Below are 26,814 nucleotides of genomic sequence, written 5' to 3' on the forward strand. Positions count from 1 at the left end.
GTCCCTCTTCAAGGGTGTTAACGAATATCCTGGAGGACACTACTCTTGTTCTGATTGCTGACAGCCCACTATTAACTCTTTTCCATGCCGAGAGCTGGTCACTTATTCTCCTTCTGTCTCTTAACCCACTTGTAACCCGTGATTGACAGTTCTTTACCTCTTGCCCAGTGGTTGGCAAGTTTCCTTAATAGTCTCTTGTGTAGGACTTCATCAAAAGCTATTTGAGAGCCTAAATAAATGACATCCCTAGTTTTCCTTTACCCACCATTTTGTTGCCTCCATAAAAATTTGCATTAAACATACCAAAGGGACATAAGTAAAGCAACAACTTCTAGGTGTTCTAATAACCTCTTTCCCCCTTTTGGATATGTCCCTTTATCCTGTCCTCTAGCGCTGATTTTTTTTTCTTGTCTTTGTATCATCCGCACCGAACCTCTGCAAACCAAAGACATTCCCACCTCATATTAATGCTGTAACACAATAAGATTTAGAGCTACTTTACAAAGTAAATAGGTCCCACTGCTTGACCCCTTCAGAACTGTAAGAATCATGACTTACTAACTCACTCATTCAGGAACCTGTCAGAAATTTCAAGAAGGCAAGTATTCTCTTTGGTAGTTAACATTCCAATATTTTGGTTTTAGGGGCATGACCCCTTGTCAGGACTTTATTCTGTAAAGATATTTATTTGGGCTATGCTGACCCTACTCCAATAATTCCTCACCTTACACAAATTTTTTTTTGGGGGGAATTAAAAAAAGGAAATTGGAAAGTGTGTAAAAAGCAATCCATTGAAAGCTCTCCTTTGTTATAGAGTGAAGTCTGACTCTGATGACGTTTGTCAGCAGTGGCCGTTGTTCCTCATCGTGATGAGAATGTTCAGGATGTGAGGTGGGGGGAATAGTGGGGAAGGTACACGTTGGTATTTGCAATTACAAGTCTTTCCAGCCTCACCCGAAGTCTGTAAGGCAAGTATTATTATTATAAAATTGTAGAGCAAATTAACACTTTGGTTGTCTTGTCGCTAAGTCCTGTCTGACCCTTTGTGACACAAAGCCTGCCTCTCCCGCACTATCTCCTGGAGCTTGCCCAAGTGCATGGCCAGTGAGCTGGGGATGCTATCCAACCATCTCGTCCTCTGCGGCCCTCTTCTTCTGTCTTCAATCTTTCCCAGCATCAGGGAATTAGCACATAGGAGGTACATTATTTGCCCAAGGTTGTAGGTCACGAACCTGGACCAGAACCCAAGTTTTCAGATCCTTCATCTAAAATCCGTTCTATCCAGCCATTGTGAACCTTTCTCTTCTTTTGAGTTGAATATGTGAAAGATTTAAGCCATTTAAAAAATTACTTGTAGTTTCTTATGTACTATTTATTTCAAAGTCCTCTCAGGAGTCATGCAGTTCTAAATGTGGAGGGGACATATCCTTGCCCTCTTATATCTTATACCTGCCAAATCTTACCCTTTTGAAGTGAAGGACATTTTCATTTTGGATTAATATTAAGACAACATAAAAAAGCATTTTGTTCTCTGAGGTAAGCTTTTCTTCAGTGTTTCAACAAACCATTTATACTTTTATCATTTTTTTTCTTCCTACAAAAAAAAAAAGTCTCCCTTATTTAAATTGTCACAGCTTGGGAGCCCTGCCTGGAATACATAATAACTGCTTGTAACACTTAAAATGAAAACAAATTTACCGAGGATGGTGGAACGACAACAAAGAGCAAGAAAAATATAAGTACATGGAAATAGTCTCTCCTACGCAGATATTTTCAGCCCTAAGTATTTTTATTGAAATTGTTGCTTCCTGTTCTCCTGCCTCCTCTTCATCTGGATTTTTGGAGTAGCGGGGGATGGGAAGGGGCTTTAAAAATCTGAAGATCTGAAGAGAGAGGGGGAGGTGCGTCTTTAGAAGTGTTATTTGATTTCTTGGGTTTAGAAGGGAGCATTTGGTGAAGTAATACTGAATCTGAGCAGAAGACTGATTGACAGTCAGCAGAAGAACAAGTTTCTTAGCCTTGGTGCTATTGACATTTGGGGCAGGATACTTGGATTTTCAGGGTGGAGGGCTGTCCTGTGTATTGCAGGATGTTTCAGGGGACCCCTGGCCTCTGTGCATTCAGTGCTAGTAGTACCCCTGCCCCTCCCCAGCTGTGACCACAACAAAATGCCTTCAGACATGGCCCAAAGTCTCCTGATTAGAGGCACTGTTCCTAGGAATGCATTTCTGGACTCTGGTAGGAGATTTGGTAAACCTCCCTCCTTGTCCCTCCCATGGGCAGTCTCTCCCTATCTAGACATAAACTAGTCTTATTCCCTGAAAGTAAATTTACCTCCAATGAGGCCTGCCTTCTTACCAAGATTCTGCTTATACTTTTTGCCCAGTGATCCTAAAAGATCCATTTACTGAACTCTTTTGCCAAAACCAGCTAGAGATGACAAAAAGATTTTGACAGCTTCCCTATTGGTTGGGTGGAACTCATGATATTTCCTGAAAATTCCATGCTCCTCTCTGGTCTTGCCCTATTACTTACCCTATTACTCCTCTCTTTTTCCACTCAGTATGAAAATGGATAAAATGAGAACCCAACTAGGAAGCTGTAGACCTCACTGACTTTGGGTGAGACAGCCCTCCCAATTCTGGGCTATTAATTGCTCAACCATGCTTTGAAATAGTTGGGTTAGGTAACACATCTTCATGGCCTTTCAGCTCTAGAATATTATCATCTGAACATTCTTAATTTTTCTTGGCTTTTTGAGTCTGCCAATTCAGATTTTAGAAGCGACTCCAATCCCCTCAGTGACACCAATTTATAAACCTATTTTTGAAAAATATTTGTTTGGAGTTGTTTACTTGTTTTATTTCATTTCTACCCTTACCCTGCCCACTCCCTCTGCCCCAACTTTATTAACCTATACTGAGACTTTAGATACTCATTTGTTATAATGATTGCATCAAGAAGTTTTGACTTCAATCACATTTTACAAGACTACATTGTGGACTGAGATTATAGCAGCAGAGTGTGGGAATGAAAACCACTTTTCACATATATTAGAGAGAACAGGTTATTTAAAACCAGCTGCTGGGAAAGCCCCCTTTTTTTTTTTTTTTTTTAAAAGAGTACTTTAAAAAAAATAATAAATCAAGTAACTACTACTGGATTTATCTGGATGTCAGCATTTCAAAAATTATGAAAATTTTATTCATGCCTACAAATGCAGGCAACCTTTTGCTGCTGCTCTGATGACACTGCTGGTGTTCACTCTTGGGAAGTAAGGGTGTCTGACTTTCCCCAGACATTCCTGGCACTGCAGGGAAAGGTGGGCTGAGCTGGGAAAGGCCTCCCTGCCTTCCACTTGCTGGCTGTGTGACCTTTGGCAAGTCACATTCTCCTCTCTGGGCTTCTGTTGTTTTCTGAAATGAGGGAGTTGAATTTGATTTCCAAGTTCCCTTAGAGCTCTGAAATGGAATGAGTTATATCAGGAACGCTGGTTAGGAGCAAGGCTTTGGAACATAACCTCTTCAGCAGAGCTGGAAAGCAGGCTCCCAGTGAGACTGGATCTCCCAGAGTGGCAGACCCTGAACTCTTCCCACCCCCAAGAGAGAGGTGGGCAGTGGCTCACTCCCTTTGTTGAGATGTCCGAAGGGCTGCACCCAACAACCAGCTCCCTACTCGCTTCCCCTTCTCCACCCACCCACCCAGCACAGCGCCTGTTGATAAAAGGTAGCAGTTCTAAGAAAATGGGTGGGAGCCTGCAGAGAGGAATGAATCAACAGGCTCCGGGGGAGAAAGAGGAAGACCTGTGGGGGTGTTGGACGTTCTTCTAATCAAGGGGCAAAGAGGGGGTGTTATCAGTGTGCTGTTAGCTTGCCCTACCCGAGGGGGAGGAGGAGCAGATGGGGTGAACCAGGGGTGACTGAAGTGTTCTCCCTACAAAGATTCACAAAGAAACATGCTGTAGCCCTATTCAGAGGGCAACATTCCAGCTCCTGAAGATTGACCTAAGCCCAGAGTGATCCCAAGTTCCTCGTGTTCACAAAACCTTGACAGAAGGGCTTGTAGCTGCTCGGTTTTCCTAGGAATGTTTGTTAAGGAAATGCCCAAGAGAAATTTGTTCCATCAGTCTTTCTTGAATGGTATACTAGGTGCCTTGCAACCTTACCACATGATATATTCACTTATTAAAGAATATTCATTATTACATGCCAGGCACTGAGCTACCTGCTTGGGGGTACATCAATAAATCAACTGCCTAAGATCTCTGCTCTCAGGGAGCATACTGTGTAGCAGGGGAGACGGACAACACACAGGAAAGACACATAAGTTAAACAGCATGTTAGAAGGTGATGGAGCCAAGGAACAAAAGGAAACTAAAAGAAAAGATGTCATTTATTTAATCTTCCTCCTGTGCTTTTCCTCTCCTTTGAGTATTGAGAATATCCTTCAATATTTTTCCTCACTGCAATTTTTTATCCTTCAGTATTTTTCACTACCAGCACGACTAGAGTATTGAGACTAATTGGCTCAGATGGTAAAGAATCTGCCTGCAGTGCGGGAGACCTGGGTTTGATCCCTGGGTTGGGAAGATCCCCTGGAAGAGGGCATGGCAACCCACTCCAGTATTCTTGCCTGGAGAATCCCCATGGACAGAGGGAGTCTGGTGGGCTATAGTCCATGGGGTTGCAGAGTTGGACATGACTGAGCGACTAAGCACACATATGACTGGAATATTATTTGAGACTAATTTCATAATATAGCAGAACAGTGCTATGAGTTTATGTTAATGCCTTGTACCTGTTTAGTGACACAGTTTCTAAAATTTCCTTTCAAGATTTCTGTGAGAGAGACAGAGAGGATATTTTCATTCCCATTATAAAGATAAGGAAACTGAGGTTAAAAGACTTTACAGAGCTTGGCATCTTGACATTTTCTCATTAATCTTCTGTAGACTTTTGTTGGAAATATTTTTGTCATTTTCTCTGTAGGAAAAAGTGTTAGAAATTTCAAAAAATGGACTTCAAGCACATATTTGGAACAAACCTGGTTATTCATTGGGTATATGGTGATTACTTTAGGTAGATAAATACATGCTCATTTGATGGTCACCACCGTGCTTCCTGATACCAGGGTTATCCCAGAGGTCACAAGATTTCCTTAGAGAGCTGGTGAGAGGTGGCGACTTTTTTTTTTTTTCCCCCCACAGCCTAAAATTGCAAAATCTTTTTTTCTTCTTCCCTAGGCTCTAGTGATACCAGCGAATATTAGCAAACCCTGATCCAGTCTCTTGTTGCCTGTCTTCTGAGATTTAACATCAGCTGCATCTTCTGGAAATGGGTCACATCACTGGATGTCATCCAGGTAAGACTTCTTCACAGCACAAGCGGGATACATGCACACACACACACACACACACACACACACACACACATTCCGTTTGCTGTAGTGCCCAGGGAATTTGCCTGTGTACATGTTCATTCAAAGGATATAACTTGACAGGCTATAAAGGTGAACATTTTATTTGTGAATTCTTTTGCTTTGCTCCCCCTCCCCACTCATCAACTCCCCCATTCCTTCCCAGGCCATTTTTCTTCTTTCCGTAGGAATTTATTGCAAAGCTTTCATTTCCAGATTGAAAGCTCTTAAGGTGCCTATTCATGAATTGCTACATGCTCAGTGCCCATGGTCTAATTTCAGTACTAGTACAACCAGAACATATTAAAAATATTAAAGAAGGTACACTTACTTTTGCTGCTTTCCCAAAAATATGGTTATGTGATGTGTTCTAACGCCAATTGTAAATGACGTTTGTTTTATACCATATCCTCAATAATCTGGAAAGCTACTCCTACCAGTAACGTGAAAAACTGGGGCATTTCTACCTTCATGTCTTCACTACCCTCTTTTCTTTTTAAGAATGTGCATCTAATATGTTTAATTCAAGGCAACAGGTTAAAATTAGGGATTATGGTTCCTTGGAGGGATTTCATATAAAGGGAGTCCTGGGTTTGGAACCTGACATGATACTTTATTAGTTGTTTGGCTTTGAACTATTTGGTTTACCTTTCTTTAAATTCATTTTTTTTTCCTGTAAAATGAAGGAAAAGTTCCTCTTACAATTTATTTATTTATTTTTAAAGGGATTAAAAGGGATGGGACAACAAAGAAAGTGCCTGGCATTTAGATAGAACATACTCAGGAAAATGTTAGTTTCCATCTTTCTACCCTCTCCCCCTTAGTTCGATAATAAAGCTTTCCTGGGAATGACGTTTTTATGTGACAGTTTTATTGTCTATTAGGACTTCATATAATATGAATGGGTTTGCGGTGCGTCTTACAGGTGTGGGCTCCCCACGTGCGGTGTGGTGGGAAATGTATTCTCTTTACCTCTGTGTTGATTACAAGACACACTCATTTAAACTGATGGCTGAAAGTGACAGAACCTTCCTTGAGGCTGATCTCTTTCAGTCTTGAGGTGTGACTGCCCTTTAAAATCCACTGGTTTGGGAATTATGTGATCAGCTCCGTTCACCTAACTTGCAAGTGTGCTGGGTAAACAGTGCATTCTCTTCTGGCTTCACCTCTCATAAAGCTCTTCTTCAGTATGGACTTCTGTGCCAGAAATTTCTTCGCCATCACCACCACAGAGTGAGTTTCTGGTCAATGACCCAGGTGATAATCAAGTGGTTCTCTCTTAATCTGGTGACTGGTAAGAGCACTTCCTTACCAAGGAGACAGAGCCACAGTTTGGAAAACTAGGGGAAATTTGGGACAGAAATTTGGACCTACCAAGACACAGAGATGCCGTGTCTTTGCTCTGAATCAGGTGCAAAGGACAGTACTTGGTATTGCTGGACAAGAGCTTCTCCACGTGACAAGTACAAATTGCTCTTCTCATTCTTGTAATCTGAGTGCTCAGCATCTGCTCCAGAACAAGGGCTCCAGCATTAGAGAACAATTCCAAAACCACATCTGATACTCCACACATTGCCTCCTTAATGAAATTTAGAACAGCTCCATGAAAGAAAAACAGAGGTGAGGAAAGCTTACAAATAATTAGGAAAAGTAAGATGGGAGTTGGATTCAACATGCTGTACTATCAAAAACAATAATAAGAAACAGCTCCATTAATTTGGTGTGAAGAACTAGATGAATATACTCTTAGGACTGAAATCACAAGCAAAGTGGAAATTGCCCAAAGAAGTAAATAATTCCTTCATAAAGCCTTTTGTAAATAATCATGATTTGTCTCTGCTGGATATTTCATGTTTAAATTGTCACCAAAATAGTTTCCATTTGAGCAACAAGGTATGGGATTGTGTTTTTATGATATAGAAGAAAAAGCTAAGTACTTAATAACATCCCTATAGAATTATTCTTTAAATTCCATTTGCATCAAAAATACATAGAGGAAACCCAGTAAACCAAACAAAAACCAAACAGAAACCAAATAAAAAATAATTGTGAGGACTCATGCACTTGCAGTGGGAATAATGACCCTTGCACATTGAAGGTTAGCTTTCCAGGGCTCATGAACAAGTGAAAGAAAATCCCTAAGACAAAAGCTGATCTGGTCTGATAGGGCCCTGTGAAGCCATAGACAGTTTATGTTTTCTTCGCCTTCATCACATCACCTTTTTTCATCACATCACCTTTTTTTCATCACATCAAAGGTCTTACTCTACTTCACATACAGTGAGCTGGGCACAGCAAAGAACATGAACTTGTTTGGACTGGAGGTGAGAGAACTCCATAAGGTTATCCCAGTGCCCTTGGGCACAGAGGTATCACCCTTGGCCTCTAAGTCTAATGGAATGTGTCCAGCAGGGCTGGATGGATCCCCTACAGTGGAGAATCACTGCTGTGGAGAGTCAATATATGCTCAGGTATAAGTCCTTCCTGGATACAAATTGTTGATTTGCATGTGTGATTGCATGTTTCAAGTGGCAAAAAATAGAAGAAAAAAGTACGTACGCAAAGGTACCCATTTCAGCTCTCTCTCTGACTCCAATTCATTCTTTAAAAAGGAAAAATTATTTATCTGGCTGTGCCAGGTCTCAGCTGTGGCACTCAGGATCTTTAATTGTGGCATGCGAATTCTTGGTTGTACCATGTGGGATCTAGTTCCCTGACTAGGGATTGAACCTAGGTCTCCAGCATTAGGAGCAAGGAGTCTTAGCGACTGGACCACCAGGGAAGCTCTCTCTAGTTCATTCTTGACACCTGTTCTATAGCTTTTCCTTTGAAAAGCACATCTGCCATGTTCAAAAAGCCCAGGGAGTCAAAGCCAATCTTCCTGCATGTTCAAGTCTTCTCAGTCCCCCACCCCACTTGGCTCAGCTACTGCCATGGCTAAGCTGAGCCCAGCTCCTTGCCACACCCTGTTCTTCCCTCTCTGAGCTGCCTCTTTTTGGATTGGGCCTGGAGAGCCCATCTCTTCTCAAAAACCTGCAGTCTTTCCAAGACCCACATGGGATGACCCCTCTTCTGGGAGGAAATTCATGGCAGCCCTAGAGATTAGAGCTATCTGCTCCTGCTGCTCTTTGCTTGGATTCAGCTTTGGGCACTTCCGTACTAAGGCTTGTATTTTCATTACCTGCCAGCCTCCCCCACGAAGTACAGACTCCTCAAGGGCCAGGGCTTGTCTTATTCATCTTTGTTAGAGAATGCCGCAGGCACCAGGGGAGTTTTTCAGCACAGGCGCAGCAAGGTAAATGCTGGCTAATACACCTTTTCCTCTCTGTTTAGATTTTGGTGATTCACAGTGTGAAAATTGGACTTAGTCTTTTAATGCTCAAACTCTTGACCACTCTTGAGTTTTTGCTGAAGTATCTTACTGTGTCCTGGTCTTAGCTTCGGAAAAGTGTTTATTCTTCTGCCCCATAAGAATTTAGATCCTGGAAGCTTGGGCAGTATTGTGTCTTTCATTTCAAATCCTGTCTATCAGATTCTATTTTCCACATTGGCTTTTCCCTGACAGCCAAAACTAATCCTCAGTGTGTTCAGATCCAGTACTGAGCTGGTAAGAAGGACCCCCTTTGTGCAGAAGGCCCTGGATCAGTATCTGCCAGAGGATTCCAGGTTTGTCACTGCTCAGGTCTGGCCTTTGGTTGGTGCCTAGAGAGGGTGGTTGGCCCTGCCAGCCACAGACCCTGCTGGAGAACTTGCCAGGGGAAGTGTTTGCTCTTCTTAGGATTTTTACGAATGGATTTTTGTGTAGTTCAGAGTGGATCAGTAATTTTCCATAGTTAGAGTGTCTCTGCCAGGTGGGTAGTTTCCCTTCGGTTGGTAGAATGCCTTCCGATAAGATTCAGGCATAAATAAATTGTTTACTCATTACAAACCTTCAGGTACCAGCCATAGAAGAGGAGGGGGTGCCCAGGGTGACACAGAGACCTTGAGAGAGCTGAAGAATCCAGAGAGATAGAATGAAAGCAGGGTTCCAACCAATGAGATACTTAAGCAACACCCAGGGACTTTGGGTTACCACACGTAGTAATGTTCTAATTCATAATATGAAGGAATGTGGGCTCATTGAAAACCTGTCAGTCTACTGAGGTTAGGCTGATCTTGTTGGTGTATTTCCTGGCAAAGCAGTACATCTTACGGATAACAAATATAAACACACGTACATAATTACAGCTCATGCTTTTTGAGCTCTTTCCAGGTGAGATACTTTGTGCTTTACATTAGATATGCCATTCAGTCTTCGCAACAACCCTTAGGTTGTGAGTGTAATTACCTCCACTTTATAAATAGCCAAAATGAGGTCTAGGGAGGTTACATATGTTACTTGCATATCAAGATTTTAGCTGATAGTTTTTCCAAGTTGTTCTTTTTTCTTTGTTTTCTCAAAGACTGGAAGAAATGAAGCAGATCAACAGGTTTTATTTCCCCTGTTGACCAAGAACAAGGATGTTTAAGAGGTTTGCTGGAGAAAAACATATCAGTTTGGGAGGATGGTGTGGGAGGGTGAGCAACAAATATTTTCTCTAAGAAGGAGCTGATATTTTAGGATACAAAAGATACAAATTAGGTTGACAGTAATTTTCCCAATGTCCATATCTATATTAACTCTTTTCTCTTGATCATTAGCTGACTGGTTCAGAAATACTTGACCCAAGTTCTCTTTTATAAGTGCTGAATAAACTCATAGCATGTAAGGGTTGGTTTATTTTTTATAATTAATATTTTTTTAATATTTATTTTATTGCTTATTTGCCTGCGCAGGGTCTTATTTGCAGCATGCAGGATTTTTAGTTGTGGCATTCGAACTCTTAGTCGTGGCATGTGAGATCTAGTTCCCCTTCTAGGGATAAAACCTTGGGTTCCTTGCATGAACAGCACGGAGTCTTAGCCACTGGACCACCAGGGAAGTCCCGAGGGTTGGTTTTAAACCACTTGCTCCGGAGACTTTAATAGGTAGATACCTGTCTCTCTGCCTATGTGGATGGCTTGTACTTCCGATGTTTACAAATCCTTAACTGGGCTGGGAATACACTAACAGGTATCCATATGTCATCTAGGCAAGGCTCATACAGCTCTGCTATTTTGATCTTTCTTCTGCCTTGAATTCAAAATCTGCAGGAAGAGGCAGAAATCCATTCCATCTTTGTGGGTTGTAGGGTGGAGTCAGAGGCTGTAGTCTTCTGAACTTGTTACTATGACACTGTCTTGGCAGCCACAAGCTCCCCCTTTATCTGCTATTATCCAGGCCTGAGGTTGAAAGGGGTGGGTAGTGAGACTGAAAGCAATAGATGGTTCTGACCAAAGGTAGCAGGGTGAGGCTGTACTCTTCAGTGCTCCTTGTTGGGTATGAAAGGAGGAAGAGGAAGGACAGTACACTGCAGGAAAGAGTGTGTCCAGGAGTGTAATGGGGGCAGGGACAAGCTCTAAGGATAGAAAAGCTCATCTCTGCCTATGGAAAATTCATTTAGCACCTGAGAATAAAGAAGAGATGATTAGTTAGAAACACCTTGTAAAAATATCTGCTCGTAGAAAGTAGGTCTCTGAAATGTAAATGCCCTGAAAATCTGCAGGTCTGGAAGATAAACTTCCTGAGTTTATCACCTTAAAAATGCACACTGGTGCTAGGAATAAATTTAGGAAAAAGTTTGCAAAAGCTAGAAAAAAAAAAGAGTAGAAATGACCTCTTGGTAAATTAGATATGATGATTTCACAAGAGAATATAAGAAAAGTGGAAGGAATCACCAATAGTACAGAACACCTGTGATAACGTAATCAAGAGCAATAAATAATATAGATTTTGAAATGATAAATTATGACAAGTCAAATTGGTGGATTTAAGTAGACTTACAAGATTAGGCATTGAGTCCAGCCAAGCAGATGTTAAATGTTTAGAGTTCAGGAAAGCACTTAGGGTGAGCTCTCAAAACATTTTACTTGCAAAATTAGTTCAGATTGATTTGGATATGAACATGCTGGAAATCAGACAGCAAACACAGGCTCTGGAGAGATACAAGGCACAGAAAGGGAGGTAGGAAGAGGAGGAAGTGGTTTCTTATGTACTTTTTCTATAGGAAATAAAGTTTTTATGTAGGAAAGCTATAAATATATTCTGTTTTGAATACCACTTACCTATATATGCTGATGGTTATATTCCCAGCCAAACTCTCTGTTGAACTCTGGATCTACTGTCTAGTTTTCTACAGAAACTTTATGCTTGGCTGTTTCACCATAACTTTACTCAGGTGTCCCAAACCCAACCCACTAGTGCCTGCTCCCACCCAAGTCAGGAGCAATGCAGCTGCAGCCTCTGTTCCTCACTCTCCACTCACATCCCATACTCCACATGGCCTACAGTCATGGTCTGAGCTCTTCGAATGATAACTATTAAAAATGTCTAGCGTATGCCCCCAAATGTCTAGAGTATGTCTTTGGTCCCATAGTCACTGCCATTAGTCAGAAGACTACCATCACTCTTAAATTATTGCAGTAGGCTCCTAACTTATCTGCATGCTTCCCATCTTAGCTTTTGGTTCTCCTATAGCCATTACAATAATTTTCTAAAATAAAAGCTAGCTGTATAGCTTATGGCCTGTAGGTGAACCGAGAGGATGGTATGTGAAGTTGACACCAGGACCCTGCTTACTGGCCAGCCTCATCTCTTGCCATTCCTACCAGGTCTTCCCCTTGAATTTTGTGCTTCAGTCATACTGCATGTCTTCCCTAGATGGGCAGTACCCTCCCTCATCTGCCTGCCCAGCTCTTGTCCTTGCTTGGCTAACTCCTCTTCCACCTGTGCCTTTGAATTGCAAGCATCCATCTGCAAGTTTTTCCTGACCCCCTTCCTCATTCAATTCCGTATCTCTTGGATCTAAGTTCTCTTACATTCCCCTGGTGGTGCTAAGTCATGTCTGACTCTTGTGACCGCATGGACTGTAGCCCACCAGGCTCCTCTGTCCATGGGATTTTCCAGGCAAGAATACTGGAGTGGGTTTTCATTTCCTTCTACCAGAATGTAAAAGCTCTTTGAGAAACAAGACAATTGTTCAATATCATTTTACTCTCAGGGTTTGGAACATAGCAGACATTGTTAATGTTTGTTAGATAAATGACGAGTGCATAATGCATTGCAATTTCTCAGAAGAAGAAACAGAGGTTAACTCACAAATCTAAGAGTGACACAGTGAGTCTTCTAGTCCAGGATTATTTCCGATAAATCATCCATCTGCAGCTAGATACACCCTCTAGATATAGGCAAATTGGGATTGAAACTTTATGGTGTGAGATACTGTTTTACAGGCTTTTCTGTTTTTTTGGTTTGCTGCAGAATGGTAGCACTCAGTGGCAGCAAGAGGATGAAGAGGCTTGTGGCTCACAATCCAGGAATAATCAAGGGAGACGTGGACTAGAAATTGGGGTGCCACCGCTAGCTCACCAAGTGCTTTTCTTTTAGCATTTAGCCCTTCTTAGGCTCAACTTCCCTCTCCATAGATAGGCAGGTAGAATAGGTGGTGTTTAACATTCTAACTCTGTAACTCTATTATACTGTCTGTGTCACGGTGCCCTTTAAGCTACTTCCTCCTTAAAAAGCTCAGTGAGCAACCAGTGAGATATACCAGGAAGTAGTGCGTGTCCTGAAGCTTGGCACAAAAATCTCTTGGCACAGTTATCCTGGATGGCATGCAACTGAGGAGCATGCCTGGCTGGTCTTAGATCCAGAGGCCTCCTCCAGCTCCTGCCTTTCATTGGTAGTGAGGACTCCTGTTGCCATTAATCCCTGTCTGGACACACAGCCACCTAAAGGTGTGAAGGACCCAATAGTAGGAGGACTTAGTTCAAAGTGTGGGAAGTTCAAGGTGTCTCCCAGAACCAGCCTATCCCAAGGGTCTGGACTAGAAACCTTTCTCCAGAAAATTGTCCAACCGCATCTTTTAGGAGAGCCTGCCTGGGTGGGGGCATATTCGTTCCCATAGAGGCACCCATTACCCTCTGTGCCACCAACTGCAACTGTTTGGGTTGGGTGGCATCTGGCACAAGTACAATCAAACTGTAGGCTAATTAAAAACCTGCAGTGACCTCGTGCAAAAAACATTAGCTGCCATCAGGCTCTTGAACTGGGAAGTACTGCAAGAATGGGGCACCTAACCCCATTCAATCCAGAGGTGGAAACTAACTGAAAACACACAAGGGAGAATCTGTGAGGTGAGGTTAGAACCATGAGGGGTCATGGCAGCCTGAAGTGATGAGGAGGCAGAAAATGGAGTTTGCAAAAATTAAGAGGTTATACTTGCACATGGGCTTCCCTGGTGGCTCAGACGGTAAAGAATCTGCCTGTAATGCAGGAGACTTGGGTTTGATCCCTGAGTGGGGAAGAACCCCTGGAGGAGGGAATGGCTACACACTCTAGTATTCTTGCCTGGAGAACTCCATGGACAGAGGAGCCTGGCGGGCTATAGTCCATGAGGTTGCAAAGAGTTGGACTCAACTGAGTGACTAACTTTCACTTACATGGAAAAGTCCCTGAGGAATGTCATAGATGATCTGGAGTAAAGAGTAAGCAAGTCAGAAAAAGAGAACAGAGTGAGCAAGGAGAGAAAGACCATGGGTGTCAAGCTGCTGTGGTCTGGAAGGCTGTCTTGGACCTGCACAACCTTCTGGTTCAATTTCATGCTCAGAAAGGTCTAGCCTAGACACAGTTCCTATTCTTATTTCTGAGAGGTTCTTTCTCCATTGTGTATCCTTACAACAACCCCTTACTCATTTCTTTTGAGTAACTGGAAGAGTCTAACACAGCCATCCTTAAGGTAGGGCTCCTGAACTCCTCTGGCATTGGTAGGTCATCCTGGCATTCAAGGATCCACGTCCCTCTTTCTTCATATTTATGTAACATTTTCCTCTGCACTGCACAGCTCCTTAGTTAGACAACATCAAGTTCCCGTACATTGATCCTTAGGGAGATTTTTATATTGGAGTTCCATAATTTTGGGCTTATGAACCCCAAGGAAACTCTAGATGGTCTTCAAGGAAGTTGACAGAACCTCTGAAATTGTAAGTGGTGAAAGTGTGTGTATGTTGAGGGGTTTTTCTGAGGAGAGTTTCCATAACTTTAACCAGATTCTCAGAGTGACCCATAACCCCCTAAAAGTTAAGGGTCACTAGTTTATCACTAGCATAGCTGGGTTGCAAAGAGCTCAGATTCTAGAATCAGAATTGTAGTTAAAATTTCACCTGTATCACTTACCATTGGATGGGCATAAATATTTGCTTTACCTCTACATCTTACATTTTACATTCATGAAACAGGTCTAACGCCGGCAGTACTGACACGTTGGAGTGGTACGAGGATTCAAGGAGATAATAGACATAAGGTGTGTAGCACAGTTCCTGGCATATAGCAAATTTTTTAATGTTGATATGTATTACATTTGAATGGCTTTGATATGAGCAAGGTGGGTGTCGAAAATGGCCAAGGCGATTAGAATGGCCCTAGAGGCTCCAGATTCGTTGAGACAAGTTCTAAACAGTAGGCATGCAGTCCAACGGTGTGCACCAGTGTCCCTGGTTGCTGGCTTCCCTTGCTTCTGCTTCTGTGGCTTCCATGGATGTACAAGTTTACTTGGACTTCATCTTTCTTCTTCACTTCTTCCTCCACTTTGCTCTCATGGCTTGAGGTTTCTCAAAAGATGGCACTAAGGCCAAGACCAATTAACTTTTATAGGGCAGCATGTGATCCATAGCAGGCCAAGCTTCTGACTAGCTGTTTTTGAATAAAAGCAGATAGTCAAATAAACCCCACTGAGGCTAATAGGATGATGTTGTTATAACACTGTATCCAAATAAGAGAGAGGAGGCCATTTTCTCGACTTGGACGAAGTATCCAGCAGTGGAGTCAGGCTTCCCAGGCGCCTGCCTGGACTCTTAGGTGTGGGGAAAGGACTGTGAGGCAATGGTGAGCGTGCAATCAGCTCTGGCGATCCAGCCGGTTCTAACAGGATCTCCTGTTGGGGCTTCTGTGGTGGAGAACATAAATCCTCAAAATTCCTGATGGGAGGCCCTTGAGTTTTCATTTGACAGGTGGCTAATCAAGTGTATGTGAATAATCATTATACAGGAAACAACCCCAACAAAACAAAACCCAACCCAACTCACTAATGTAAAAAATGTCACTGTGTTTCCAAAATAATGAAGTCCAGCCTACCTTTGGAAAGGGGAAGAGACACAGCAGTGGCCTTTACCAATGCAGCCCAGTGTGCTTATTCTACCAGGTGGGAGAGACAACAGGGGAGTATTTTCTGGCCCTCACCCAGTCACTCAACCATGCAGAGGTCTATGACCTGCAGTTGTTGTAGCTCTCGGAGATATTTGGCTGGACTCCATGTCTCTGTAGAAGGACAAAAGTCCTGCTATTGCAGTAGCCATGGCAATGATGGCGACAGTGAGGACGATGATGCTGGTAGTTGAGTGTTCTAAATTTGTGGTGGATATCTGCACATGATTTCTTGTCTAAAGATCTCAGGTGCGCTCTGGTGGTGGGGCTTCTGCAGGGGCTGTCTTACCTCTGAGAGAGGGTTCTTGGTGTCAGTTGCCCACACCTGCCCTTGGCCAAGCCCAGGCTCAGGGCCAACGCCAGCATTTTGCTTAGGTGCGAGGCTGTTGCCTAGCAGCTTCACTGTTCAAACATGTTGAGAACTAATTTGACCTTTGTCCCTATCCTGCCTTAAGACACCCGTGTAGGACGCTGTATCAGCACAGTGTCTAGCCCGTGAGAGGAGCTAGTTAGGTACTCTGTAAATGTTTGGCTGCTGCTTCTTATAATGAATACTCAAATGGCTTCTTTATGCAAAGAGCAACCTGCTCCTTCTCCCCTTGATTTTCTGTGGGTTTGTTGTTGTTGTTCTGGCAAGGGGTGGGTAGGGAGCAGAGAGGATTAACACATTTGGAAAATTCCTTAGTACATTACTTGTGGTTGCTCCTTATGCAATAGAAGACATGACCATTAGCACAATTTCAAATATCTCCCAGTTTGAATCCTTGATCTCTGTCCCTTTTCTATAAGGATCTCTCTTTGTGTTGACTTCTCTAGCCCCCTACATTTGGGCATAAGTGTGAGTCCTTTAAGAGAATCTTTTGGAAATTCTGGGGTCTCGAAATTGGGTGCCAAGCCTAGGATTAAACTGAATTTAGAATTATTATATCAGTTGTTTCTACAGACTCTTTCTAGGGTGGGAAATGGAGAGGTCTGTTGTGTGGCTTCCTTCAGTCCCCTAAACTGGAGCAATGTTTCCCATAGTCTCATTCCCTGTATGGGTCCAGGTTAATACTGAGCATGAGATACATTTAAACAAGATTTGGAAGGTGACAGTGAAGCATTAGCTGTTGTTTATCAATAGAAGTTGGGTGTGGAACTCCAGGGGCAATGGTGGGTTGTGACTTTCGATGCTGATCTGCTAACCACACTGTGGACCACTCAAGGTCACCGCTCCTGTGGCAACCTCTGCCTCTTTGAATCCTGGTGGTGGTTTAGTCGCTAAATCACATCTGACTCTTGTAACCCCATGGACTGTATAGCCTGCCAGGTTCCTCTGACTATGCGATTTTCCAGGCAAGAATACTGGAGTAGGATGCCATGCCCTCCTCCAGGGGATCTTCCCAACCCGGGAATCAAACCCAGGCCTCCTGCATTGCAGGCAGATTCTTTACCGGCTGAGCTATGCGGGAAGCACACGAAGCTAACAGTGGTGATGGTTTAGTCCCTAAGTCATGTCAACTCTTGCAACCCCATGGACTGAGTCCTGAGCCAGAGGTATAGGCAGTCCCATAGTAAATTGTGTTGATGTCACCATGCAGATCACCTCATCATTAAGAAGAGGGTGATGAAAGACAGCTGTGAGTTCCAATTTGTCCTCATGGGTCTTAGGTTCTTGTTTGTCCTTGCTCGCCTCTCCTTCCTGTCCAGATCATCCTCCAGACTGCTGGTGCAGATCCACAGCAACTTCATGCCCAATGCCAATCACAGACACAACTCCCATAGACTTCCTTTTCCAGCAATCCCATTCTTGTGTCAAGTTTAGTCCTGATAATAATCCCTATTCAACACCACCTCTGCTTCTCTAATTGAACCCTGATTGGTAACACTGTTCTTATCGTGAATGAATACCAACCTTTTTTTAAAAAAGCAGTGGCCCTGGAGTTCAAATATTCTTTGTACTGTCTTGGGGAACACCAGCTTTAGAGGGGGAAGGCATGAGAGTCTTTTCTGTAATTCACCTGGTATGTTGGCTGAACTTGTTTTCTGTAACTCAAGCATTATACTGTCCATAGGAGGGGAGTTGCTAAGGTTTACAGGGAAAACAGACAGTTGTTTACTATCATATATAGGTCAAGCATATATGTCTAAATATAAGCATACATTTCTTAGGTATATATGCTTGAAAGTGAAAGTGCTAGTTTCTCAGTCATGTCCAACTCTGCAACCCCACGGACTGTAGCCCGCCAGGCTCCTCTGTCCATGGGATTCTCCAGGCAAGAATACTGGAGTGGACTGCCATTCACTTCTCCAGGGGATCTTCCCAGCCCAGGGATTGAACCTGGGTCTCCTGCATTGCAGGCAGATTCTTTATCATCTGAGCCACCAGGGAAGCCCCTAGACACCTAAGGCACAGATATTAAAGGACTTAAACACCTCAGGACATGAGAGAAGTGAAGAAAAATGAAGGTGTGGTGGAGCAAACTAAGGTGAATGCAAGTTACTTGCACAATAAACAGTTGTTTAATGAATGTATAAGGTGTGTTTTGACATTTTTAATTTAGAAATAAAACAAAAAACAAACAAAAAGTATAAAATTATTTTTTAATCTACTTTTACAGTACCTCAAAACAACTATTTTCGTCTCCGGGTATTACTTTACATACGTACACTTGTTATATAGTTGGAATCACAGTGCACCAGTTGTTTATTGTATTGTCTTTGTTTTCCCCCAGTTATGTTTCATATATATATATATTTTTTTCATTGACCTGGATCTCAAGGGAGACTATGAATACTTTTAAGGAGATTTTAAAACCTTGGTTCAAAAAAGTGTTATGTTTTCTCCTTCATCTCCTGCTTAGAATGTTTGGTTCTGAGAAGTCTATGAGCTGTTTTGGAAATCAGTCTGACAGATGATTGCTAAAGCAGTGTGTAGCCAAGGTGAGTCCTAAATAGTAAGAGCTGTTGCTAAGGAAACCGCGACAGAGAGGTTTAGGGTACAAACTTTGCTATCATATTTAAATTTCTTGCCATGGTCCTTGCTTACTGGACTTGAACATTTAAACAGCTCCAGTCAAGACAGAAGTGGCGTAAGGGTGATGGGCATGGTCTAGCAGAGGGCACAGTCAGAAGGGACTACGGGGCTGCTGGAGAGCAGAAGAGGGAAGGGTTCATGCCTGCTGACCCGAGAGAAAACTTTCTGGACTCAGGGATCTGTGAATTTGAGTGAGAATTAGCTTAATACTGGGAAAGACCATTCCTATGCCTCTGCTAGTGTCCCTGTCTCCTGGGGCCAGTTGTTCTATAAGCTGGGTACAACCTATATGTGTATGTATATTTAAGCACAAACACACAATTAAAATGAAAACTTACCTTGAACTCAGTACATTCAGTTGATAAAAACTAAGCTGCTTTACTTGAGTTTCAGATTAGGTGACTGAGAATTTCTCTTGCTTGGCCTTCATCTCAGCTTTACCTCCATCTTTACTTCTTTTTGTTGCAATCCCTGAGGCCCATGGGGTTATGAGAAAAATAGCTTGAAAACTGCTGGTTTGGAACCACTTTAGTTCATACTTGGTCTTATGAGGAAATTTGAACTTTTCATGTTTGAGTCAGATATTTTGCATCTTTTTAAAAATTTTCATTAATCTCTTTGTGATAATAGTGATCAATATTAGCAAAATCTATAATTGCAAAATCATGGCACTGACAAGATGTCAGGCTGTGTTCTAAGCACTTTATATATATATATATATATATATATATATCATCAACTCATTTAATCTTTGTAGCCCTATGAGGAGAGTACAACCATAATTCATTGATTCTAAAACATATTTTCTCTCACATTTTAGCATCTGCGAAATTTTAATATGTCTTACTTTTGGTAGCATGTCATAGTTTAATTGGCAGCATTTTAAAATTTCTTAATGGAACATAAAATAGTGGTATGTTTTACGATACAGGCTAGCCTCGATTCCTGAAATCCAATATAACTATCCTCAATTTACAAAAGAAGAACTTTGGGCACAGAGAGGTCAGGTAACTTGCCCAATATGACAAACCTTGGCATTCAAGCTTCAGTTTGTGCTCTCCGCTACTTTGTACACTTCCTGGCCTTCAGTATGGGTTTCCCCTGTCCTTGCTTTCACTGCCACCAAAGAGTGCACCCTTAGCCTGGGGACCTCTCCTGCTTCTGAGAGTGGATTTCATCCACTGAGTGGAGGTCCTCTTCCAGGAGCACCTCCTGACAAGGCAGACACAATTTCCAGAGTTTACCAATCCAGCCTTTCTCATTCAGCCATTAACATTCTGCTGGGATTTACTTATTTTATTGCTTATCCAAATGAGAGACAATTCCAAAACAGCCTTTGGGGAGATGAGACACAGAACAAGTTGTGATAAGAGAAAAGACTGGAAGGATAAATGATATTTCAGAACTGGCTCCGACTGGCTTATAAGAGCTCTTGCCTGCTGGCTGGTGGAAGTATTTACATCACGGAAATCAGCAAACATGCTGTGTGAATCAGGGCATCTTGTTTGTTTGTTTGTCCTTTTCAGAGAGCCAGTTTATGATCCCATCATTGGATAGATGCTAAAAAATTGGATTCTAGAAAAAAAACCCTCATTGGTCAAAACACAACAGTAGGAGGAGAACAGGAGGATGAGTATGAGAGGATATTCTGAAGTTTTCACAATAGTCTCAATGCCAAAGAATTTTAATATTATTAGAATTGCATCATGTGTATATATTTTAATTTATATTATGATCTTAATATTTATAGGGAAGGAGGTCAGTGACACATATACTATCTACCTGAAGAACTGTAGAGAACCCTTATTACCCAAGGAGTGAGCACTGTCCACTGTTTATTTTGCCCTCCTTCTTGAGAGAGAGGTTCGTCAGCTATTTGCCAAGGGAAGCAAGTGGGCAACGGGGCTTCCAAAATCATCCCGCAAACAATAACTATTAGATTCTAGAGGGCAGCGCTCAACGTGTAGGGAGTGATCAATAAGTGGTTATTGTTGAATCAAGTGATTATTTAAGAGTTCTTGTATAGTCACATCTCTTCTATGTGGGTTCTCTGGTTATTTTCTCTTTTTTTCCTTGGTGATTCTCAGTAAAACCCACAAAACAAAAATGGCTTGTGGGCTTATCATTAGGAGGAGGAAGGAAGTGAGCTGCTGCATAGACTGTGCCCCAGCCAGAAGAGAGAAAACTCCAGGAAATTAAGTAGATTGCAGCGAGGGTAAAAAGAAACCCAGTGCTGGCCAAGACCTCAAGTGTTTGGCACACAGGAACAGAAGATCAGGGGGATGGGCTAGGGTCTGAGGAGAGGCTCTTGGGGCTAGAATGAGGAAGGGAGTTTGAGTTTCTCAAACAGGAGCTCTTTGGTCACCTTGGGGTCACAAAAGTCACGCATGGGAAATTGGTTATGGGGGAGGGGCAAGAGGAGGGAGACAAACTCTCAAGGCAGACCAGACTTGGAGATGGGGATTATGGCAGTTTAATGTTGCAAAGGATTTGCCCATTTTCATGTCCAAATTGGGCTATTTTAGGGAAAAAAAATAAACCTTTGTGATTCTTCTCTATTTAAAGCTACAAGGATTCAGCTCAGGAAATGTACCTTCATAGGTTGTAGGATGGAGATTTTAGCAGTTGGACTCTTGACTGACTCAGTGTATGGGCTTCACAGCTATGAAGGCTGAATAGCAATTTCTAGAACGACCTTCCTAATATCTTAACCCCCACACAGAAAAGAACTGCATACAATCTATTAACGAATTTGGCTCTCATTAATAATTCTTTGAACTGGCAGAGCAATCCTAGCTGATTGAAAATAATTATCAACCTCTCCAAATGATTAAACAGCACATTTAGATTTTCATTTATATCATCATTTTGATTGAATGATGTGTATGTGTGTGGGACTGTGTATTAACAAGGTATCTCTTCAAAGTTATAATAAATACTGCATGGAAAAAAGAGCTGCCTATTTCTAAGTATTAGAGGAAAACCAAGAAGCCGAGGGCGGGTGAGCCAAAGCACAAAATTGGGACCTAAAATATACGATAAAAGACAGACTGTGGCAGAGATAAAGTTTCATGAGACACGAGTGATAAACACATAGAGAAATACTTGTGGCGTTCCTAGCATAACATCGGAAGATTGAAAATTCTGGTCAGCGTCAGCAAACAAGCAGTGTAATTAATCTGGAACAGAAAGAATACCACAGATGTTTAAAATTATTATTTTTTTCCTATTGGCTCAGTCTCCTGCATATTTACAAATTGAAGGTTGTAGATTGATAGCTCCTGAGATGCACGTCCAATGGGCCCTGCTCCAGGTTTGTGTTTGCACTCAATGCATCCTTTTGGGTTCAAACTATTTCCCCCAATTAGAATATAAGAAAAATTATAGCCCAAACCTGCTTTTTCTCATGTTGGTCTCCCACGTGTGTTCTGTTAAGGAGTCACTCAACAGGAATAACAAACAAAAACTCCCACCAGTAACTGTATCATCTCACAGAGGGGTGTGCAGGCTGCTCTTCTTCACTAAGATAATTCAGTTTGGAACAGCCTCATTCATAACACAATAATAGTAACTCGTTTCCACTGGGTTCATTTGAATTCTGATTTTGCTGCATGTCCCCATCTGGATTAGCTCAACAAACTTTAAATGCTAGAGAAAAAATTATGCAAATATGGAAGTTGATAACACTCTGAGCAGATTTTCTTTTACAACCCTAAGGACTGGGCAAATATTTCACAAGGAGGTAAACTAAGTCACCAAGAGGTTTTGCTGGTGTTTTACGGTCTCCTGAAAAGTCAGAGGCAAAACACCAGAATCTTGGCCAGAGTTTAAAATTCTGCAGGTTAGTGTTAGAGCATGATCTGCTTCCAGGTTGGTGGGTTTTTTGTTTGTTTATTTTCAGTGCGTGTTAAACATGGACTTTTTCTGAAAGGGCAGTCACAGACAGAGTAGCTCAAATGGTTTGAAAAGCGCCAGCTCTACAGAAGAAGACTCTATCTTATAGCTGGGAGCCTTTCCTTCAAAGCACGCAGGCTGATAGGATGACAAGAGAACTTCAGTCATGGACTGTGGTGATCTCTGAGTATCTCAGGTGCTTTAAAAGGCAGCACACCTGGAGAAGGAAATGGCAACCCATTCCAGTATTCTTGCCTGAAAAATCCCATGGATGGAGTTGCCTGGTGGGTCCATGGGGTCCATGGGGTCATAAAGAGCTGGACATGACTGAGCACCTTTCACATACATGCATGCTTGTGTGCTAAGTCACTTCAGTTGTCTCTGACTCTTTGCGACCCTGTGGACTTGTCTCCCACCAGGCTCCTCTGTCCATGGGATTCTCCAGGCAAGAATACTGGTGTGGGTTGCCATGCCCTCCTCCAGAGGATCTTCCCTACCCAGGGATCAAACCCAGGTCTCTTATGTCTCCTGCATCGGTAGGTGGGCTATTTACCACTGAGTCACCTGGGAAGCACATCAAGGGCAGAAGAATCATGGCAAACCCTGCCAGACCCTTTGTAACCTGCAAGGTTCATCACTCCTCTGGCTGGAGACACCAGTTCTCCTGTGGGGTCTATTTGTGTATCAGTCATTCTATAAACACTGAGATATAATTTGTCAAATCGTGTGTTCCTAGATAAGACCTTCTACTTCTTTGCCTTGAGGTTGATTAAAAACCAAGTTTTTAGTTCTTTTTCTATGAAATAAATTAGCAAAATAGAGTATGGTGAGAATAGACTAAAATAAAAGGTACTAAAAATAAAATGTTCTCATCTTTGAAAATTCTGTATTCACAATTTAAATGTTATCTTGACTTAGATATGAGTTTTGTCCACATTTACTTCAAGATGCAAAGTGTATTCTGACACACATACTCACACACACAAAGAAAAAGACACTCAACGAGACTCTGAGAAATCATCTGTCCACTTAGTAACCAGAATAGAAACAGAAATAGAAACCAGGTATAAAAATAATTTCCAAGAGTCTCTGAGTTACAAAAGATACATTTGGTTGTTGCATGTAAACTGGTCCTTCCTCCCTTACCTCTGTGTTCCCTTTTAATAGTTCCTGTCCCCTTTTTTTCTCCCCCAAGTCACAGGTTAGGAGAATATTAGCAATTATCTTTGATGGACCCACTTAGATTATGTTTACATAACACCAAGCAAAATGTTTGGGGAAGGAATTCACTATTGCGCTGGGGTATAGGCATAAATTTCTTCATGTAAGAACCAGTTCTTCTTTACAGAATGTTTCAAAATGTTTATTTCAAACCAGTGGGCTCAGCCTAGTTAAGGGGTGTTTTCCGCATAAAAGCCTTGTGGTTGGATAAGAACTGGCCTCACCCAGGGTGTCCTAAAACTGTCTTATCTTTTAGCACATTTTCTAACTCCTTTTAGACAAAAGAAGGAAACCAAAACAAAATTGGGGCTAACAATATGGTTAGGAAGATAGGGCATCAGCCTTTTGCTAGAAACATGTATTCCTGTGAAAATGAAGGGGATGCAAAGAAGAGAATCATGAAATTTCATAATGTTCAGAGTTGGAGGGGCTTAAAACTAATCTAATCTTCCTTCTTCTACAGATGTGGAAACTGGGAACCACAGAGCAGAGCGACTGATCACATTTTCTAAAAACATTTGGCCTGTGATCCAAGAGCTGACTGAAATATTTCAAGGCATATTTTTCTAGATATTCCAGAAAAAAAAAATTCAAAATTCTCTTTTATTCTAAAATCCAATCATTCATATTGCCCGGAAGTCTTTTCTTATATTTCTCTCAAATTTCTCATGTTTATTTGTGACAAAAAAGTTTACTTTATGGCAAACTGCCTTAGATGTCAAATATTCTGAAACAGGACCTGGAGTTAAAGGGGACCCTGACTCTGGTCAGAGACAAATCTCTGTGGCCGCCACCGTGGGCCTTCATTTTTAGCCATTTGCCCAGGTGGCACAGTGGTAAAGAATCGCCTGCCAAAACAGAAGGTGCAGGAAACGTGGGTTCAATCCCTGGATGGGGAAGATACCCTGGAGTAGGAAATAGCAACCCACTCCAGTATTCTTGCCTGGAAAATTCCATGGATAGATGAGCTTGATGGCCTGCAGTCCATGGGGTCGCAAAGAGTTGGACATTACTGAGCCACTAAGCATGCACACACACACCAGACTCAGAACTGAGGACTATTTAGCACTCTTTAGGGCTAGAGAGGAGTCCTTTTTGGTTTTGATCACTTTAAGGACAGTTTAAGCTTGCCTCTTACTCTTTCAACATATCCCCAAGGTTGTTCCTACTCTTCTCTCTTTCCTGTTCTTTGGAATCTTAATGTCCTAGTTGTTTAAAATTGTCTGTTTTCCAACTTTCTGCCCCACCCCCCCCTCTTATTCTAATCCCCTAATCCCAATTTAGCAAAGTATTGAGTTCTTTTTTTCTTTGTTATTTTTACTCTGTAGTTTTCTGGCTACCTTGGGAAGTTTACTTTTTTTTTTTTTAACAAAAGTGAATTTTACTTATTTGGACATTTAAAAATTAATGCCTTCCAGTTTCTATGAGACTGGTTTCTCTCTTTTTAAATCACTGGATGTCTTGAAAGAGGTCTGCACTTAGTCAATACTTAGTGTCTTCACATCTCATTAATTCCTCAACCCATTACAGGCTGGCTTCCACCACCACCGTGCAATTAAAACTGCTCTCTCACCAGTATCCTCCCAACTGGCCAGTTCAATGGCCCCACTCTTCCTTGTCACCCTACTTGACATTTATGCAACATTTGACACGGTTGACCAGCCACTCCTTATTGAAACTCTTTCCCTTCTCAGGCGCTTTTATTTCATCAGCTCTTGCCTAAGCTTTCTTCTTAGGCTTCCTTTGCTGGTTCCTCCCACCGTTTGATGTTGTTTTTCCAGGGGATATATTTACGGTTTGCTCACACTGCACACCGTTACTCTGCTCTGTTGTTCTCAAGGACCCCATATGCACTGATGAAGTTCTCTGGCTTATAATTTCTCAGCTGAACACCCGTTCATATTTCCTAGAGCCTATAGGACATTTTCACCCATTTTCTCTGAATGTGATGGATGAGGACTATTATTCTCATTATCGTCATGATTAAATTCTCTCTGCCTTTGCTCATGCTGTTTTCTGGGTCCCTCCTTCACCTTCCCTGCTTGGAGCACTCCTGCTAATTATTCAAGACCAGCCCTCCTGCTGCCACCTCCTCTTGAGCACATTCTCTGTCACTCTGAAGAAGGGTTTCTTGTTATTTCCTTTTTTCTTTTAGAGTATTTTGATAGTGATAATGACTAACTTTAATGGAATTCTTAGATGTCAGTCTCTGATCTAAGTTCTCGTGGATGATCTCATTGAATCTGCACAGAAGCCCCTGACATAGGTACTTTTATCATCCACTGATTTTGCATGAGAAAACCAACTCATGCAAATAACTTGTAGGTTTCCACAATAAAATTTCAAACTCAGGCAGCCTGAGTCCAGAGTACTTACCCTGTCCCTTCCCCCCACCCTCCATAACGGTAGCTAATTTTTACTGACAACTTATTTTGTGTGTGGATTTCTGTGTATTATCCTCATTTAGGAGCTTCCCTGGTGGCTCAGTGGTAGAGTCTGCCTGCAGTGCAGGAGACCTGAGTTTGATCCCTGGGTTGGGAAGATCCCCTGGAGAAGGAAATGGCAATCCACTCCAGTATTATTGCCTGGAGAATCCCATGGACAGAAGATTCTGGCGGGCTACAGTCTATAGGGTTGCAAATAGTTGTACACAACTGAAAGACTAACACATATCCTCATTTAGTCCCTGGAAGACTGTTACAAAGTGTTACATGGTAAAATTATTATTATATCTATTTTATGAATGAGGAGTCCAGTTCAGTTCAGTTCAGTCGCTCAGTCATGTCCGACTCTTTGTGACCCCATGAATTGCAGCACGCCAGGCCTCCCTGTCCATCACCAACTCCCGGAGTTCACTCAGACTCACATCCATCGAGTCAGTGATGCCATCCATCCATCTCATCCTCTGTCGTCCCCTTCTCCTCCTGCCCCCAATCCCTCCCAGCATCAG

General features: G+C 42.1%; 1 long non-coding RNA gene across 1 annotated transcript in view; it reads left to right on the forward strand.

Moving 5' to 3' along the window:
- LOC107132781 (uncharacterized) overlaps positions 1–24,483 on the forward strand; it is a 33,559-nt gene extending 9,076 nt beyond the window's left edge. The window contains exons 3-4 of the long non-coding RNA XR_001501051.3: positions 5,243–5,361; positions 24,328–24,483. This is a non-coding gene — a long non-coding RNA (uncharacterized lncRNA). The remainder of the gene's footprint in view (positions 1–5,242; positions 5,362–24,327) is intronic.
- The last annotated feature ends 2,331 nt before the right edge of the window (positions 24,484–26,814 follow it).

The sequence above is a fragment of the Bos taurus genome, chromosome 9, assembly GCF_002263795.3.
Source record: "Bos taurus isolate L1 Dominette 01449 registration number 42190680 breed Hereford chromosome 9, ARS-UCD2.0, whole genome shotgun sequence".
In the NCBI taxonomy this organism is placed as follows: Eukaryota; Metazoa; Chordata; class Mammalia; order Artiodactyla; family Bovidae; genus Bos; species Bos taurus.